Here is a 21,098-nt window from a genome sequence, read left to right as displayed (position 1 = left end):
TGGGCACTGGGCAGTGGCACTGGGGCAGCAACTCACGATCCGGCAGGCCGCAGGCTGCAGCAAAACAACGTCGCCACTCACGACACACGATCCGGCAGGCCGCAGGCTCGCAGCAAGACCAGTGGCAGTCACGACTCACTACTCACCACACTCAAGAAATTCACAATCGCTCAGAATCACAGTTACAGAATCACAGTCACTCAGGCTTCAGCAACGACAAATGAAACCACTCGAGAGTCGACACTGGACAGCTTGTGCCAAATGCCTCCAACACCATGGCTTTTAAAGAAATTCTTGGCGGGAAGGCATGAATAAAACCGCGAATTCATAAACAGGCAACTAAAAAACCGGTGAAAAAAAACCAGCGAACCTAAAAAACCCTTGAAATTCGCGGCAATTTTTTCAGGTTCGATTTCAAGTTCGTTTTTTTTCAGGTTCGAATTCGTCAGGTTCGAAGAAGTTCGTTCAGGTTCGACCAGGTTCGGGTTCGATCAGGTTCGCCTTGAGGTTCGCCTTTCAGGTTCGGCGAACCTGAACGAACTTGAAAAAAAATTTTCGGGTTCGGCGAATTTCGAACCTGAAGCTTCAGGTTCGCCGAACCCTGTGACTTAGGGTTCAGATATGCAACGAAGGCTGTAAAGGCAAACGCTGAGACGACAGAGAAGAAACGACAGTCGAAATGCTGGGCGATGAGACTCAACCTAAAAAAAAAACGCGAAAACGATGCCTTCGGGAATGCACAAAACGATTTGGAACCGACTTGAAATTTGGAGAAATGGAGCATAAACCCTACGCACGCCCAAACCAAAAAAAATTTAGACAATACGCAGACGCATACACTAACACTGGAGACTTCGACCTGGCCACGCGAGAAATCACTGAGGAAAATCAAATGCGATTCATGACAGCAGAACCTTAGCTTCTGAGAGGAGAAACTGATGCGTGAGTGCAATGGCTCAAAATACAAAACGATTTCCGCTACAGGCTTTGTAATTTTTTAAAGGGGGTGAACGCCGGTATTAACCCAAACGAGAAATGCCGGAGCCTATAGAGCACGCTGGTTTGATGGAATTACTCAATACGTTTGCCAGAAATCAAATCACAAAATACTCACATCGAAAACCTAAGTTATGTATGCATTCTCGCTTCCATTTGTGTTTCAAAAAAAAATTTCTCTGTCTTTTTTTTTTCAGTGATGTGCTTGCAGGTTAATGAAGACAGCAGGGTTTTGGAAATACCTGGGATGATTTAGCCAGAAAGAAAGCACCCTCATTCACGTTTACTTCTCACGTTGATGCAGCGGTGGATGTAAGCCAGTTCACCAATTTACAAATTTGTCGAATGCCAAAATGAGAAAAAGGCTGTAACCCTGATGACAGATATCCTGCAGAAAAGGAAATTTGGCAGATACACAGAATTTTGCAATAAACCCTTTAAAACTTACCCAAAGTCACAAAAATTTATAGCTCTGGTACAGCTAGATTTGACAATAATTGCAGTAATACTTTTGAAATATCAGAAAATTTGAACTTTACTGTGAATCAGAAAGAAAATTTCTCAATGTAAAACATGAAATAAACTTTAACAGATTAACCCAGGGCACAATCAGCTGGGCTCTGCACAGAACAGCCTGTGGGAGTCGGCTGGTTCAGCCCAGAACTTCCCCAAACGCCCACAAATACCCTTCACCTAAAGGTTTCCTGCACACCTCAAGCAAACATCAGCAAAGAAGGCAAGAAATGCTGCCAGATTTCAAGAAATGATGGAGATACCTGCCATTATTCCAGAAACCCTACAACATTCAAACCCTAGCACGTGAGCAAGATACCTGTACTCACAATGCTCTGAAAAACCAGCTATTTTAACTGCTGAAAACTGAAATATGCAGAAAAGCAAACATCTCACAGCAATTCCAGAGAGTAACACCAGCCAGTTTGAACCCCAAAGTCTTTTTATTAACCAGAAAATCAGATTACAAGAGAGCTTTTTCAGTACAGACTCACAGATCAGATAAACCTGTAAAATGACCCCCTAAGACCCTATATAAAGGAAATGATCCCAACGGCTAGTTTTGGGTGATCCATGTTGAAGCGATCTCGACCGTCGATGAGGGTTAAGACATCCCTTAATCTCATCCGTCGATTTTATTTAAAAAAGTTATTTTTGCATGCATTCACAAAAATATTATTATTTTATTGCTTAGGGTTTTTGCTTTATGTTTTTTAATTTTTTATTATTTTTTAATTTTTTTAATTAATTTTTAATATTTTGAATTTATTTTTTAATTTTATTATTTTTATTCATTTTTTAAATTTTTAATTCATTTTAAGATGGATCATCACGCTAAGCCGTTGGAAACATCACCTAGGACCTAGGACCTAGGACTCATGAGGGGATTTACAACATTTTCAACCCTCAAGACACATTTCATCATGATTTTTACAATTTACATCTCAAAGGGATGAATCCACTTAGTACAGACCCTCATAAACCACCCAGTTCTGCGACACAACTATAATCTAGCAGATTAACACGCTAGGATTCTCCTAAAGTCCTAATAACAAAGTGCATCCCGGCTTCGGGGTCGGGTTTGAAGGAAAACTCTGCCGATCCATGGATCGGTGAGACTAAAAACCTCCCGGGACGCAGATCATCATTAGAAAGTTAGGTCCACCTAGGCAATATTACATACATGACTCAGATCTGCTTAGATTATTTACAATTCATACATGCAGACTGGGTTTACAACAAAAATGATCAAGCTGTTGATGACTGTAGGCCGGTACAGACACGTCGCTCAGGAGCTACCCCTCTCTGCCAATAGAAAGGAGGTGTACTGCATGGGCAGTTGACCGGTAGTGGTCAACACTACCCATTGATGAGGTGCAGATAGGTGTAGTGGTAACCAACAAAGCTGCAGTATTTCTAGGCAGTGACCCTCTCCAGGAGTACATAGACAGGGTTTGCAACACAAATTTCCTACTTTTGACCATTATAGATGTTGATTTTGGGTAGCATTGGATGTGCTCTAGCTTCAAAATTTTGTTGAGGGGCTAGAACACATGAGATGTCTAGAACCCAGAAATCGTTTGGAGAAATTCTACCTAGATGAGGAGTTATTAAAATAATTAATATTTTTAATCGGTCGCTAAGTCTAAGCTTAGGAAAATAAAAATATTAATGGGTATTAATAAGAATGTGGGTGAGAAAATTCTAAGTGACGAGGATCAAGTCTGTTTTAATCCTAGTCGTTGATTAGGGACTTAATCTCGGTCGTTGATTCATCAATAGGAAAAGTATAAGAGGAGGCTTGAGGGTCAGTTGGAGATACACTTGAGAGATCAGTCAGTTCGATTTTTCTGGGGCGAGGTTTGCTGAGAAAATTGAACAAGTGGTCTGTTGCTGTGAGAGGGGCAGTTTGATAGAGGGACTTTAGTCGAAGGTCGAGAATACATAACATAGAGGCACAAAAGCACTAGGAGAGCTCTGACGTAGTGTCGTAGTGACGCAGAGGGAGAGCTCTGACATAGTGACGTAGTGTCGCAGTGACGCAGAGGGAGAGCTCTGACACAGTGTCATAGTGATGCAGAGGGAGAGCTCTGACGCAGTGGAGGCTAAGGGGTCTCAGTGACGCAGTGTCACAGTGATGCAGCTCCTAGAAGAGGTGAGGCAGTTCTAGCGCAGAGCTTGGAGTAGCCATCGTTGCCCACCATTGGGAACAACACAGTCACCTGTGGGGTTTGTTCATCCAGGCGCTGGCCGGGTTTATTCTTTATTGGGTGAGCCAGATTTGGGACCCTAGTTCTATTCAGAAATCTGCAGTAATAATACAAACCCTCTATATGCTGCACCAGTTTTCTTGAATTGGGTTTTTCCGGGGACAATTGTCCAAAAATAAGGGTGTCCCTTATGTATTTGTCTCGTTTCATTTCAGTTCATGATCTGTATGTATGTGTAGTCTGCAATAGTGTTTTCTTCGTTGCTCAAATAATTAAATAACTTGTTGAATGTAAAAACAACTAGGAGATGATAAACCAGTGATTGTAGTAGGATTTCTGATGTGTCGATTCAGAAATTTTCACATGGTATCTGAGCGTTGAAGATCATATGAGACTGGAGACACCAGCCAGGAGATCCAAAGAATTTGCTGCAGAGAGGCAGCTGTCTCGAGTGATAGCGCCGTTCCAGAGCTAGAGACGTAGAGGGACAGTGACGCAGTGCAGAAGAGGTGACGTAGAGGCTCACGCAGTGCCTGCATCAACATTTTGAGCTAGGTGAGGGTGACGTAGTAGCTGGGAGGAGCCCAGACAGTAATTGCTTCAGCTGTCTAGGCTAGCGCAGAAGTAGAGAGGGGCAGATCAGGCTCACGCAAAGCCACATCATCTTTCTGGACTAGGAAGGAGTGATGCAGTGGCCAAGAGGAGCTGATCGAGCTCACACAGTGATTGCGCAGAGCCGGAGGAGCTCAAATTCATCAGTTACTAAGGTTGGGGGAGAAGATCAGATTCAATCTGAGGAGTTGGTGGGACGCTGTTGCTATTGGTGCAGAATCGTGTTTGTGGAGACAGAGCCGAGGTAGAGGGAGTCATTGCCTTGACAGATTTCTGGCCAAAGAAATCTAGATCTGGGTTGCAGCAGGAAAGGAGGATTGGGGAGGAGTGATTTGACATTTGGCCGGAGGATTTCTGTGAAGGAAATCAGGACTCAGAGGGAGTCTAGAGGAGCTTGTTCCTTAGAGGGTTTCTTGCGCCAAAAAATCCAGATCTAAGTCTTGTTGGACTAGCAGCAGGAGAGGGTGAAGAGAAGTTGTCCTATTTCTTTCTTAGCAGAGATGGCGGTCAATAGACTAAGGGATCAGGACAGATTGGATGGAGCATCCAATTTTGTTATTTGGAAAGCCAGGATCCTGGCAATCCTAGACAAACATCGCATCAAGGACTATGCCTTGAAAGTAGTTTCTGTTTCGGTCGATGTTGATCCGCTGCAGAAATACGAGGAGGCCCAGGCGAAGGCTAAATGCATGATTCTAGACAGGGTCAAAGATCATGTGGTCCCACACATTGCTGAGAAAGACACAACAAGGGAGATGTGGGAAATGCTGACCACCTTGTACCAGTGAACTTCCGTTGAACGGAAGATGCTATTGGAGAATTAGCTAAGACAGTATCAGATGCAGAAGGGAGAAGAGATCGATCCCTTCCTTCTCAATTTGCAAGGGATTCGAGACCAGTTGACTTTTGTGGGGTCTACACCAAATCTCGAGTTCATGGTTAGGACTGCCCTGAATGCAGTCACTGAGGACTGGGAGACATTTTTCCAATGTATCTTGGGCAGATTGACTCTCCCCAGTTGGGAGGAGATTTGGGTAGCTCTTTGACAAGAAGAGATTAGGAGGTTGACCAAGGCAGGGAGTAGCAATAAAGGAGCCCGAGTCAAGAAGGAGGAGGAGGAGGATGCAACTCTCGCATCATTGGGACAACAAGGGTAGCGAAGGCAGAAGAAGAAGGATATTTCCAAGATTAGATGCTTCAAGTGCTGGGAACTTGGACATTATGCCACTCAATGCCCCCGAAATAAGGGCAAGGAGGAGGCTTCTGACTCGAAGGCTGCTCTAGCAAAAGCTGACAAGGAAGGCGAGGATGACAATTGTGCCATAAGTGTTCATGTGCCTCTAGAGAAGAGGTGGGGCGACATGGAGTTGTAGTCGAGAGGACTGCATGGCAGGTAGGATCCTTGAGGTGCCCAAACTCTTGGATCACATTCGACTATGGGAGCCCTTAACGAAAGTAGAAAAATGATGGGTGTCGGTTGGAGGAAGGTGTGATGGAGTGATAGTGGCAAAGCTAGAGTGGCAAAGTCTGAGGCAACACAGTGAATGTTGTAGCAATGTGAGAGGCACAAAGCAGTTTGCAGCAACGCAGTAGCAACAAAGGGTGAGCACAAATTAGCAACAGAGGTAGCTTCAGCATCACGACGCATCTAGACTGACCAACATGTCAGTTTTTGGGTGTTTTTCAGTTGCTTACTTCTTAGCAACTGAGTTGCAGTGCAGCAGTTAGCAGTGGTAGTGCTATGGGCAACATGAGGCAACATTTTGAGAGGGCACTATAGTACAGATGTAGTAGTGGCAGTGACAGAGCCATGGGCAGCAGTACAGGAAGCAACAATGTAGTGGATGAAGGGCATCAGACCAAGCATCAACAACACTGAGGATCGATGCAGTGGATCAATGTAGTACTTCTGCTGAGAAGTGTTACTAGAGCACATTCCTGTCTAAGAGGGAGTGTTGATTTTGGGTAGCATCGGATGTGCTCTAGCTTCGAAATTATGTGGAGGGGCTAGAACACATGAGATCACCACAACCCAGAAATCGTTTAGAGAAATTCCACCCAGATGAGGGGTTATTAAAATTATTAATATTTTTAATGGGTCCCTAAATCTAAACTTAGGAAAATAAAAATATTAATGGGTATTAATAAGAATATGGGTGAGAAACTTCTAAGTGACGAGGATCAAGTCTGTTTTAATCTTAGCCATTGATTAGGGACTTAATCTCGGCTGTTGATTCATCAACAGGAAACGTATAAGAGGAAGATTGAGGGTCAATTGGAGATACATTTGAGAGATCAGTTAGTTCGATTTTTGTGGGGCGAGGTTTGCTGAGAAAATCGAACAAGTGATTTGTTGCAGTGAGGGGTAGTTCGGCAGAGGGACTTCAGTCCAAGGCCGAGAATACATAGCAGAGACGCATAGAAGCACCAGGAGAGTAGTGATGCATTGTCACAGTGACGTAGAGGGAGAGATTTGACACAGTGATGCAGAGGGAGAGCTCTGACACAATCTCGCATTGATGTAGAGGGAGAGATCTGACGTAGTGACACAGTGGAGGCTAAGGGGTGTCAGTGATGCAGTGATGCAGCTCCTAGAGGAGGTGACACAGTTCCAGCGCAGAGCTTGGAGCAGCCGTTGCTGCCTAGCACTGGGAACATCGAAGTCCCTTGTGGGGTTTGTTCATCCAGGTGCTGGTCGAGTTTATTCTTTGTTTGGTGAGCCAGATTTGGTGCCCTAGTTGTATTCAGAAATCTGCTTAATAATACAAACCCTCTATATGCTGCAACGGTTTTCCCGAATTGGTTTTTCTGGGGACGATTATCCAAAAATAACGGTGCAACTTGTGTATTTGTCTAATTTCATTTCAGTTCATGATCTGTATGTATGTGTAGTCTTCAATAGTGTTTTCATCGTTGTTTAAATAGTTAAATAACTTGTTGAATGTAAAAACAAGTAGGAGATGATAAACCAGTGATTGCAGTAGGATTTCTAATGTGTCGATTCAGAAATTTTCACAATAGAAAGGGGCAGGATTTCTTAGATAGATCGTGTTGATTGACTGAGCAGAGCAACATGAGTCGAGCATGGACCAACATCAACCTAGTAGACTTGTTCCATATACAGGTGACACTGCATTGAATTGGCGAGAGATCATGAGTTGGTATCCTATTGATGGAGTATCATTCTTAGTGAGGAGCACATTACATCATGATCCCTTAGATGCGAGGGTCATTGCATGTTTCAGTGGGCAGTGGGGTGTGGACCAACAGTGAATAAATATTCTAGCATCACTAGTCCAACATCAACAGAGTGGGGCTAACCTCGACCTATGTTAGAGATTGGATTAGAGAGAGTTGATGAGTTGGTTTCCTACTGGTGGAGTAGCATTTAGTAGCATTTATGGCTAGAGCCAGAGCACTGTCAGAGCCATGGGACATGAACGATGGTTGGCCATGGTGGCATTGGGATCCAGGTGGATATACTGGTAGTAGGTTGAGTCAGCGATGGGCTTGGGATTTAGGTATTAAGGGATCCAGGTATGTTTGGATTGCTCAGAGGCATGACATGGATTAGTGGTTCGTATGGGATCCTGGTACCAGTTGGAATATGCCTCTATAGTGGACATGTGCAGATTGCTTGAGGGCAAGCAATCTTGAGGCGGGAGGATTTGTCATCCCCCCATTTTTATTTTCCTCTATAGTACAACTAGGATGGGTTTTCAGGGTATGTGATGGCCGGGCCACAATAGCAGGATTATATCATCAGGGGTCCCGGGGGAGTTTTGAGGAGTCTTTATGGGATCCGATGGCATTCGCTTAGCATATTCCATCATTCGCACGACTTGTCTTTCGTTCTGTTGCATTCCGATAACTTCAAAAAATATCATTATTATGGGGTCTAACTTAATTAATTATGCTCGAGGTGGAATTTTGAGAAGATAATTTGATGGAACACCTTAGTGTAATAGCTCGTTGGAACCATAACGAGTAGATCTACAAGATGGGATGCTGAGAAGTGACTTCCAGTGGTCGGAGAGAGTATGGTGGGAAATTTACCAATTTCTTTAATTAAAATGACTTTCATTAGTCATTTAATTAAGGAAAAATAATTAATTGGAGGAAAAAGCCCAAAAGTGACTAAGGGAAATAAAATAAAATTAAAAAGTCACTTAAGTTAAAGTCAATGGAAGAGCTTATAGACTAATAATAAAATAATAAAAGAAGATGCTTCTCCAGGCATGGAGATCTATTAATTAGATCTATAAAAGAGGAGTAGGAGGTCATTTGGAGAAATCTTACATTTGAGCATCGTCTTGTCTGAGAAGTTTGAGAACCTAGTTCTCTGCTTCAGTAGCCCCAGGACGGAAACCCTCAGGTGATTTAGTGAGAGTCGGAGAGTACCCAACTCTCCCCTTGGTGGATTCATTCATAATTCATAGGTGTTTCCAGCAAATCAACTTATTTTGGGAGGCCCAGTTTAAGCTTGTAGCAGATATTTGTGGGAGGCCATTCTCTCAACCTTTTCTAGTATTTGCATGTATTCTCTATCTTAATAAAATAAGGATGAGTTTTTGTTGCATGTGGATTTTGCATATTCTTGTGTTGCAGTTAATATTTCCAGTGTTTGCCGTTGATTTTGTGGTTTGATTTGCATAAATTGATTGTGAAATGAACAGTGTCGAATTTTGAAGCAAAATTCCACAAATTAAAAATTTGGAACCTTACAAAGTATGTTGAAGACACAGTAGCTGATCCACTAGAGAATTCAAGTGCTGTTGTTAAATCCAAACATAAAAAGGGTGAAATCAAAGCTAGAAAAATTATCCTTGATTCTCTTAGTGATCATCTCATTCATTATGTTTTTGGTTTGAAGAAAGCTAAAGAAATGTATGACAAACTAATTGGCATGTTTGCAATTAGTAATTTGAACCAGATTACTGCCTTGAAGAATCAGCTGGAGGACATAAAGATGAATAGAGGAGAGATAATCCAATCATACTTCTTGAGAATGACAAAAATCAAGAATCAACTGTCAACAATGGGTGAAGTTGTACTTGACAAAGAAATGGTGTTGATTGCGCTTGGAGGCCTTTCTCATGTTTGGGAAACTTTTATCACCACCATCAACAATATCAACACTATTCCCACACTTGATTAGCTCCTGGGAAAGTGTATCCAAGAGGCCAAAAACGATCTTTAGAGGGAGAAGTTGACATCATGAAGAAGGACAACCTATTGCATTTTCAGCTTATGACAAGATAAGATAAGATAATATAATTTTATTAATGTCCAACAAATGACCATAATAGGTCAACGGGACTGTCGGTTACAATGATTACATCTTGCCAAGCCAGTGGACCAAACGGTCCCCTTTAACATTTCTTTTAAAAAGCAGAAAATACATCTATAATCTAAGTAAATGTAAATGTTGAACCTAGAAGCTCTCGGCTTCGAAACAAAGCACTGCGATGAAGCAGAGAAGGAGAAGAAGAAAGAGGAGAAGAAGAAGCAGGGAAGGAGTCTCCTGTCCAGTTCCTACTCCTAACATCCAAGGTTGAGATAAGAACACTGAGAGAAGTTTGTCAAAGTTTGCTGTCCTGTGGGCATACTGGGCTGTTGCTGTTGTCGCCTGGAGGTTCTAGGGCGCCTCCTAGGGATGGATCCAATCCTGGAGCGTTGGTGCAGTTTGGTGGGTCGGCCCCCCGGGACCGCACTGATCTGGTCTCAGTGTTTGTGGGTCGGTCAATGGTTCTTTTGGTGCCCCGCGCTGATGGTAGCACCCTAAAGAAGTCCGTGATCTTCTGCATGGTGTCCGATCTGGTGGGGGGCTAAAGAAAACAGGCCCGAAATCTGAAGGCCTCCTGGAGATAAAATGCAAGGCATCTCAGATCAACATATCTGAGGAAGCTGGTCAAAGTCTGAGAAGACCTAAAGAGACAATGGTAACGACCTCAAATTTTGTAGTAAGCAGGGCATCCGAAGATGCAGTGTGTCTTTGTATCTATCTCCTATAAGTGACAGAGCTGGCAAATCCTATCTGCCCTATCGATGTGGTGATCTGTCTCCACTCGGAGTCTGTGAGACCCAACTTTGAGTTGCCCAAGGGGGATTGTAAGGGCATGCATCCAATGCTGGAATGTGTACTGGGGTTTGATGATGAGCCCATCCCTGATCTCCACGCAATGCTCCACTTAGAAGGCCATTTTTGGACGCAACCCATTGGGAGGATTGGTCCATGTAGTCTAAATGTATCATTTGTAAATATCCTCCTTAATGATTTTATTGAGCTCTTGCTGATTGGGAAGGAGGTGGCCTAGAGCATTTAGAGAGTATTGAAAATGAGGGAGATGGTCAATCTGGATTCCTGAAGACTCCAGAAGCTCTGTCACACTAGTGTACCAACATTTGGATCGGCCTATCTGCATACAGGCGATGTTCTCCGAGGAGCAATATGCTAAGTATGGGTATCTGTCACGACCCTTCCTCACGTCTGCCAGGCCTCGGAGCCTGTGCAGGAGCGACACTAACCTGAATATCACCTCTAGGCGGAAAGGTTGAGCCCCGAACTTTGCTAGAATGATGTGTTGAGGAACTGACTGCTTGCACCTAATGAAACGACGCAAAAGGAGGGTCTGGACCTGCTCCGCTGAAGCCCAATCTGACTCTAGGAGAGAGGGACCCCAAATCTTTGAGCCGTAAAGCACTGTGGGGCGAATCAAAGTGTCCATGATGCTCATTTTGGACAAGATGTCCTGGAAATGGTGCCGGAAACACTGCCTCTCGAGAAGGGCTAGGGAGCCATACCCTTTGTTGATCCAAGGCTGAAGGGCTGGCCACAGGCTGAAGTGAGGCCCTGAAAACTGAACCCCAAATATGTATAGGTGCTGAAAATCTCGATCTCTTCTCCTTTAAATAGGAAATGGAAGTCCGAGGTTTTCTTGACTCCATTGAAGATATTCACTTTGGTTTTACCCAAGTTCACAGTTAGATGTCTCCGGTCACAAAAAGTTGCGAGAGCATCCAGCTGTCTCTGAAGGCCATCTTGGGAGGAGGCAATAAGGGCAATATCGTCTGCAAAGGGGAGGATGGAAATTAGGACCTGGTGAAGAAGACACCCATCTGTATCCTGGATATGCTCCCGGAGGAAGGACTCAAGCTCATTGATATAGATCCGGAATAAAGTAGGAGAAAAGGTGCATCCTTGCTTGACTCCAATGGTGCTTCGGATGAAATCCGACATTCCTCTGACTATGCGGAGATGGCCAAGGACGACCTCATAGAGTCGCATGATAGCTGTCAGGAGAGTCGAGGAAATGCCAATCTCTCTTAGCCTCTGGAAAAGATCTTCCCTCGGGACTGAGTCAAAGGCCTTCCGGAAGTCTACAAAGCAGCAATACACTTTAGAGGATCGATGCCTAGCCTCCTCGATCACCACACGAAAAGTAAGGATGTGGTCGATCGTCTAGTGGTCTAGGCGGAATCTTGCTTGGCCCTTGGCCCTGAGTTGTCTCCGCTCAAGGAAATGGGAGAGTGTCTTGTGGAGTGCTGTAGCATATAGCTTGGAGAATGTGTGCCCAAACATGATTGTCCTGTAGTTGTTGGGGTCGGAAGTAGGCCCTGACTTGTGGATTGGGTAGATAATGCGGTGTGACCAACCATCTGGAAATCCATCCTGAACCTGGTTGAAAAGGTCCACCAGATATCCTACTAGGGGGCGAAGTCCATGCTTGAAGAATTCTGCCTAGAAGCCTTCTTCGTCTGCTACTCTGTTGCCATTCATTGTCCATATTGCCTCTCTGATATCTTTGTCGGAGGAAAGGTGGCAGGAGGTCGGGGGGGGGGAAGTAACTTGAATCAGAGGCTGCCCAGGAATGTCATACAACTGGGAGGTGTGAGAGAACATTGAGGCAGGATCAAGGTCGACTGGGGTAGGTGAGCGCCGAGAAAGGATGGCCCCCAGAAATCTTTAGGGGAGCGAAGGAGGAGAGTAGAAAGAACTTGTCTCCTATGGGCAATGAAAAGGCGCTTCTTGCGGTGAAGGAGGCGACGATAGGCTGAACAGAGGTCTGGGTATGTTGGTAAGGAGTTCTGGAATGCGTGTCGGAGGTCCTGATGCATAGATTTGCATTCTTGGTCATACCATTTATTCATAGGGCAATTTCCCTGTTTGCGAGAGGTGGAGGCGGTACGGGTAGAGTGGGGGAAGGATTGGAGTGCAGCTTCCCAGATTGCATATGAGAGGCACTGGTATTTGTCCTTGGCGGAGCTAAGAGAGGTGAATTGGGACTCCAATGGGAGTGTCTGTCTGAGGATAGAGGAGAAGAGATCAGGGTCACCCTTCTCAAATCGGAAGGTGGTCCTGGGAGGGTTGCACGGAAGAGTAGGAGATGGATTCGGGAGGTCAAACTGCAGAGAGAGTGAGAGAAGTGCATGATTTGCGAGAGGGATGGGGGTGATCGAGAAATTTTTGATGTAAGGGAGGAGATCTGGGCTTGCAATAGTGTAGTCAACCACACTTGCCCCGCCTCCAAATGGTCTACAAGTAAAGAAGTGCGAGGATGGGAAACATGGTAAGCCGTTCAGAATTACCAGCTCATGAGATTCTCCCAACTGTAGTAGATATCTCCCATAGGCTATGGTGGGTCCCAAGTGATCCTCGGAGGTCTGGTGCATGTCGATCGTGGTCGGGTCAATCCCCCGAGTGCAAAATATATCCTCTGTCTGGTCGTGCATAGGAGTTTGGAGGTCTTTGGTCCGGGCATTGAAGTCCCCCATGAGAATGACGTCCCCTACTGTCGAAAACCTGGTGATGTCTGAGTACAGGTTTGTAAAAGGGTCTCCGTCTGAGCTATTGTGAATAGCGTAGGAAGACGTGAGAGGTGGGAAGTAACAGACTGCGACATAAATGTCTATCGGAGGTGATGTTCTGGCTCTAATTTGAATCCACATGAATCTGGCATACTCATCGGTCCTGACCACCGATACTCTGCCCTTGAGGCTATCACGGACGAGGCAAGCAACACCCCTTGATCCCCTGACACCTCCTGAACTTCGTGTCTCCTGTCTGCAAACTGCGGTCCACTGGTATCCTGTAATGTCGGGGAGAGGTCGGACTGGGCTCGCATGAGTCTCGGTAACCAGGAGGATGTCTGCTGAGCTAAGGGCTTCATAAAGTAGGTTTGGTGAAGACCAGAAGGAGCCATTGCCATTCCAGCAGTGAACCAAGAGATCCGTGCCTCGCCTCCTCTCCGCTCGGGCCTGTCATTTGAAGCTACCTGAACGGGATGCCCATCCTAGGGGAAAGGTGTCCCGAATAACTGCCTGAAGGTTTCTAATCACTGCCCATTTCCTTGCCTGTCTTGCTGCTGCAACTTGTTCCTTGGCCCGTTTCAATTCAGCTACTTGAGCTCTTGTGAGGTCTTCATCCAAAAACACTTTATTCGGAAGAGAGAATAGCTTCCGCTTGGCTCAGAGTACCCGAAGTCTATCCGAGGAGTCACGGAACCTGAGGAAGAGGGTAGTGTCCTGCCCTAACTAGGCTTTGTCCAAGGTTATGTCTGGTATGTCGAGAGTGTCGCATAGAAACTTGTTCCCCAGTTCCATTGGGTACACTGAGGGGGGAGGTGTAGGGAGTCCTCTTACCTTAAGATTTAATTCTCTTGTTCGTTGGGTTCTTTCCTCCATGAGCTTTGCCTGCACTACTTCCTCCATCGCTATGAGCGGGCCTTGTCCTTTCCTTTGACCACCTGTGCCCATGTGTTGATATGCGACTCCGTGTCCTGTTTAAAGGACATTTGTTGGGATCTAATTTCCTCCTGTTTGCTTTTAAGATCTCTGATCTCTGCCTGTAAAATCTCATCGGAATTCTGCCCCGCACTTTGTTCTCTGTATTCCTGTAGTGTTTTTCTAATAGATGCGTTGTCTCCCTCCACTGATAGAACTATGTTTGACAAAGTGCCAATGTCGGCTCGCAGCGTGCGATTTTCCGCCTCTAGGTGTTCCATTTTCCTTATAATTTGTCTAATTTGGGTTGTCCAGAAAGCAAAATCTGTTTCTAATGCAATATCGGTGGGGCTATATACATTCTCACCTTTATTGTGGCATTGCTGTAAGTACTTCATCAAACCTCTATTGTTGAAATCTTTGGACAGTGGTGTTTCGGCTTCCCCGGGTCCTTGTTGTGTTGGTTCTCTGTCATGGTTGGAGCAACTAATTTTTCCAGGGCTGAAAAAGGTTGTAGAAGGCATGCTCGACGCTGGATGATGGCTGTGTGGCCAAGGTTGACGACAGAAGTGGTGGCAGTGGTGGCAAAGATTGACAGCTTTGCAGCGGGCAACTGTGAAGACACCAACAACTGCGTGGAGTCTGGATGGGTCGTGGACGGCTCATGGAGCAGCTGCGTGGAGTCTGCATAGGTCGTCGACGGGTCGTGGATTATTTGCTAACTCTTGTGTGGCAGATTTTGAAGAGCAATTTCCCGCAACATCTAACAAGTGTTTGCAGGACCTTTGGCAAGTGTTGGGGGTTCAGAGAATGCCATTGATTGAATGTCGAGGTGCCTTCAGAACGCCCACATGGGCGTCTTCTCTGATCAAATAGGAGTCAACGCAAATAAAAAGTTTGATAGAAAACTATGTTTTGTTGTTGGGTGGCCAATACTACAACAGAAACATATACCAAGAGAAAGAAAGGTAATAAAAAGAAATTTGCTTTCAAATCAAATAAAGAGAATCTAGACACTTCAAAAGTTTAGATGCTTTCACTGTCAAAAGCATGGTCACTTTGTTTGTGATTGTAAAGAAAGAGGAAGAGAACCTAGATTCAAAAACAAATCTGATTATAGAAAACAAACTTTTGAAAATCAAAGAAAAGGCCATCCTAAGAAAACAAGAAATCCAAGGTATAGAAATAATGCAACGGAAACTCAATCAAAATATTTTCTTGTTTATGCTCTTTCCAGTTCTTCTTCTGCAGATTCATTTGATAGCTGGTTAGTTGATAGTGGTGCTTCCAAACATTTACTGGTTATAAAGAAGCACTCTCTAATATAATTGAGAGGGAGACTAATTTAAATGTTATCCCTGGAGATAATTCTACTCACCAAGTTAAGGTTATGGTTCAGTTTCATTTCAGTTAGATCATAGGAAATCTATTTATTTGCAAGAAGTTTTGATGAACCTAGTTTGAAAAAAAATCTTGTATCAATATATGCTTTAGAAGATAAAGGAATCAAAGTTGTTTTTATTAATGGAAAATTTCTAACTTGCCTTTGAACTCAAGTATGAGAGAAGCCTTCACTCATGGATCAAGATGTGAAGGGCTTTACAAAGTCAACGGTAAACCCATTCATGCACTGGTCCATGATATTAGTCTTTAGTGTGAGCTGTGGCACTAAAGATTTGCTCACCTACACTACAAAGCCTTACCTCATTTAAGGAAGATGGTTTCTGGAAGAGCAAAATTTTCCTCATCATCCTTACCATCATGTTGGCTTGCAGTTTTGGAATGTCTCCTTGTCTCTTTTTATACGACGTCATCCCACAATCTTTCCCAACTGGGTAGATTTTCCCGTGTGGCGATCCCATCAACAAAGAAATCCCATTTCGTAGGATAGCCACTCATGGTTGATCTGACCAACTCTTTACAAGCAATAGTTTCCCCCATTGTTGCCAAGTCATCTCTAATTTGAGTGATCCTGGTTGGGTACGATGCAACTGTCTCAGTTTCAAACATCTTGGTGTTGCTCAATTTCTCCTTCAACACCATCTTCCTATTATTTTTTGAACTTTGGTGCAACTTGGTTAAGGATTCCCAGATCTCATAGGCATACTTTTTTCCCCGCCACATGACATATAACATGGTGTCTAATTGAGTCTAGGATTATTCTCTTGGCCTTCATGTTCATCTTACTAAACTCAACCAACTGAGTAGTTTCTGTGAGAATTTGGATGGCCTTTTCCACGATGTTCCACAATTCTTGTTACTCAAATAACAAAACAATCTGCTCCTTCCATGGGCTGAAATTTCTTGCCCTGTCCAACCTGTCCTTGTAACGTAGCTTGATGGCCATCTCTATCAAACTGACCTACAATTAAATTTCATGAGTGTTGTAGTTTGCAAACACCTACCAACGTTGTTATGTTGCCCTTGCCTGTCACTGCCACTTCTGCTACAAGTAGGAACTCACACATGTTGCCAGCCCTGCTCCATGTTGATCCGGTCAACACGGGCTCGGTTTGTCACCTCCACGTTGTTCACTGCACCATGGCCCATGACCCTTGTTGGCTACAGTTTCTTCTTGTTGTGCTAGCGGCTCACTCACTGGTGGCTACGACGTCCTTGTCACGATCCTGACACTCAGCCCGCTACGTCAAATCTCTTGCTCAGAGTTCCTATTGGTCAACAGTTACGTGTCGTTTTTCCACGACATTGGTGTGTATGATAAAATCTTAAATCACAGACACTACCAAACCAAGTATCACAACGAGTCTACTTTGCACAACGAAATATGAAGAACAATAATCTACTAGTGCACAAATATACACAACCTTTTACACAAATTATGTACATTAACCCAACTTCGGTATATTAAAATTTAATCCATTTGAGTAATACAACATTCTAGAGCTCCCGTACCAGGGATAATGGCCCTCAAATATCCACTAGTACAAGAATACAAAATACAAGATAATCTGACGATCTAGCTGATGTAGTGCACAATCACAACTGCTTTGTCGTATCCTGCACACTGCAGGTCCTTTGCTTCCGTTCTATAGCACCTGCCTCTATCAATGCACTAATTCTTTTAGGCCACTAAACTTGGCTATCCAATCTGCCCTCTAGCTGATCATAAGTCCATCTATCATCAACACATAGTCTTCACGCTCACTAGCTGCTCCTTCGTCCTTTAAGGCTACAACACTTCGAGACTTCTGCCCATTGCTACTCCTCAACTCTTTTTTGACTTGTCTTCCCGCTCTAGTTGTCTAGCATTGCTCCAATGAAGACTAAGATAGGGCATGAGAGTTGCCACCTATCATCATCAAATGTCGCTTCTCCAACAATGAACATGGGCTGTCAACAAACTGCTCCTCTAGTTGGCCAAAATTTGAGCTACAACAATTGCCACTCCTAATAGCCCTTAGAGTCCATCCTAAGGTCTGCACTTAGGTCGACAACTTGGGCTCTCTGATGCTGCCCTTTGATAGTCCACAAATGCCCAATACCAAAAAAACAAACTAACCATCCAATTTGGTCCAAAACTAGACCCAACACCTAACAAGAATAAAGGAGAAACATACCTTTATAAATTGTTGTTCATGAACTGAAGATTGATCAATGGTTAGGGCACGCTAGTAACCTATACCAGTCCTCCAACTATGACCAATCTCCCACAAATCATTGCGGCCCTCTCGCTTATACAAGCCTGGCTGCAACTTGGACTCTCTGACACTGCCCTCCAATAGTCCACAAATGCCCAATACCAAAAAAACAAGCCAACCATCCAATTTGGTCCAAAACTAGACCCAACACCTAATAAGAATAAAGGAGAAACATACTTTTATAAATTGTTGTTCATGAATTGAAGATTGATCACTCGTTAGTTCACACTAGTAACCTATACCAGTCCTCCAACTGTGACCAAATCTCCCACAAATCACTACGGCCCTCTCGCTTCTACAAGTTCGGAAACTTGCTTCCCAATTTAACTGCTTCAACACCTTGAATTAGGCTTGTTTAGTCCTCCAAACATCCACTACATGACTGCAACCAAGTCATCATAGAACAACCACCCTCTTGGCTTGTTTAGGGAAGAAAAATCATGCCAAAACTAGCTCAGAACAACTCCCTCTCCATTTGGCCTTCTTGCAGATTGACTCGCTCTTCAAGACAGTTGAGCCCAAACGACTTCTCTTTCCTTTGCTCAAGTAGCGACTAACCTGCGACCTCAAAACATAAATGTTATCCTTATGTGAGCTCCTTTCTCCTCACATTCACTTGCTTTGTGTTGCACAAATGGATGTCTCAAATGCCCCCATCTCACCTTGTATTTTTATGAAACACAATTGCTCCAACAAACAACCTTCTATGGGCTTGCCAATCTATCATAAGGCCTCTCTAAGGCTAGCCGACCTTAACTCTTGTTATGCAAACCCAACCAATAACTTCAAAAATTCATATCTCATTATGGACAACTTGGATTTGAGTGATTTTCGTTGCCCTCGGTTGCTCTCAAGGTCCTCTATCATCTCAAATCATAATATGCCCAAAAATTCTCGCGGATTCACACCCACACACTCGGGTTCAAACCCCACATCTTGGGTTCCAAGCCCAATGATTAATTATTCGAGCATCAACCATCTAGAATCTAGATTCCTCTCCTCTTGTCTAGCCGTTGCCTCTACTTTGATCAAACAACCTAATCCAAGCCTTATAATATGTTAGAGAAAGATTACCATGTCTAATCAATGATTTTGACTTGAGTGAAGGGTACATTTTTGCTAAGGCCATGACAAAGGAGTTCAACAATCAACACCACCAACACTGGGGTACATATAGGGCTTGGTGCTCTTGATTAAATGCCAATCACATACCCTCATACATGATATAATCTAATGAAATGGCACAATCCCATTGATCTTGAAATCTTGAAAATTGTTAAGTCTGTTGAATTTTGAATGGGATGTGAAATTCTATTTTCTCCATATGAAGTTTGATGAGGTTAGAACCACTCTTAGACATCCTGAGTCATTTCATGGTAATGTTAAAAATTTAAGTAAAAGGATGAAAATGAAAGATAAAGGAGAATGCCACTTTTAGTTTAAGAATTTAACATTACAATTAGGAAGCATCTAGGAAGCATCTAGGGAGCATCAAAGGGGCACCTTGGGAGTGTTCGAGAAGCATAATACCTCACATAACAATTCAAAAACCCAAGTCAAGTCTAAAAAGCAAATAAAAAAAGGCCAAGTCTGCGGAATTGTCCACCTTTCTCCTAGATTTTCTTGCCATCCACGGTCGATCTGTTTTAGAACTGCTGATTGGGTCGTCGCGGTTCCATTTTCCCAAGAACCGGGAAAAAATGTAGCACCCCGGTTGCACCTAAGGATTGGTGGCAGATCCGTTCGGGACACGAATCCGCCTCCAGATCCCCACGAGCGGGGGGGGGGGGGGGGGGGCGGATCTTGCAACATTGAGCTGTCCACAACATTCTAGACTTTCCACGTCTTCAATTAGATCTGCAATCATGCCTCTCTGTCTACCTCGACTGGCTATGTCGAGCCCCTCCTGTGCCTGTTGATCTGCTTTTGCCTTTCCTCGTCTGTGCCTGATACAACCTTTGCCCCATCCATTTGTGCTTAGAATCATCGACTGAGACTGTCGTGCAACTGATCGAGTTTTTAAGACTCTCGACAGGTCTGCTTGTCCCTCACGATTAATCCCTGTCTACGTGTCGACTTTCTGTTGGTGGCTAGTTTATTGTCGCTTGCATGGCCTGTTTTTTGGTCTCGGCGACCAATTTTCTTGTCATTGCACAAACTCGACTACTCTGCTTCTTTGGTGCCATGGTTGTGGCTGTGCCGATTGGTCAGTTGGTTGTCGGCTGCCTTGGACGCTTTAAATTTTTTTTTGTTGCTTCAATGAATTTTGTTTTCAGTCCGTATGATCCTTTCCTATTTGGCTTCGATGATTTGACACGAACTCGACACTTGTAATTTCGAGATTGATTAAAAGTTGAAGCTCTGATACCATGTTAGAATTTCTCCAACCCAACACTCGGTATTCGGTTCACAACAATGATTAACTGGTGAATACATGTCGAGATTCCTAACACAAAAAATACAGTGGAAGCGAAAACTTGATCTGAATCACATACACATAATTAGATTTCCGCCTGATCAAAAATTCTTTATTAATAAATTAATCACAGAACTTACTTAGGGTCCTGTACCAGGGATATTGGCCCAACTTAGAAAACACAAAATTGATCACTAGCCTCACTGCACTCTCTTGGACATAGCACACGCTCACTGAGAAGCCTCTCTCAATATTGTGTTGTTGTTGTGTCTTATCCTCACCTTAAACTCGCCTTTATAACTTTACATCGAGCCAAAACCTAATTCTGACCCTAATGCTAAACTCAGAGTGGTGGACGACTGAGATTAGATCTCACCTCACTTGAGATCGACGACTAAGATTAAAACTTACTTACTAAAGTAAATACATTACTTTATCTAAGTTTTTATTTTAGCTCAATAAGCCAACATATAATTATGTGCTTTTTCCTAAGTTTAACATAGACTAAGTCACATTAGCAAATATTTTAAGGTGATATGTGGGCGACTTTTGCACGCATAGACACAAGGCTTGTGAAGAAGTACTTGCTCGAGCTACAAACTTCAACACAACTAACTCGTAGGTAGCCTAAAGTAGGTTGGTTTGAGTAGTACCCTAATAACGAATACGTTAAGCGATTAGTACATCAACATTGCTTTGAACAAAATTAATTGACCTATAGTTCGAAGAATATTGATGCTAATACAATTAAATCTCATAACAAAGGTTTATCTTTTGGAATCCTATAAGCAGAATGTTCCTCAAAGGATCAACATTGGGTGGTCAAATCCTCTTACAATTCAACAATTCTACCCAACACTTAGAAAATTTATCATTTTGTATCATCAACCACTATAGATACAACAATAGAGAACCATAAGAGCACATTGCAAGGCAAAAGAAGAGAAGTTTTTCAATAAATATGTTTTA

General features: G+C 43.6%; 1 protein-coding gene across 7 annotated transcripts in view; it reads left to right on the top strand.

The window, feature by feature from the left end:
- The window catches only part of LOC149267391 (uncharacterized), a 423,973-nt gene that overhangs the window by 150,852 nt on the left and 252,023 nt on the right, over nt 1–21,098 (top strand). The window lies entirely within an intron of this gene.

The sequence above is a fragment of the Pinus tabuliformis genome, chromosome 6 (assembly GCF_031772625.1).
Source record: "Pinus tabuliformis cultivar Carrire ecotype Pingquan chromosome 6, CPIR1, whole genome shotgun sequence".
Classification (NCBI taxonomy): domain Eukaryota; kingdom Viridiplantae; phylum Streptophyta; class Pinopsida; order Pinales; family Pinaceae; genus Pinus; species Pinus tabuliformis.
The sequence above is the reverse complement of the archived record's forward strand: the minus strand, read 5'-3'. Positions and strand labels throughout refer to the sequence as shown.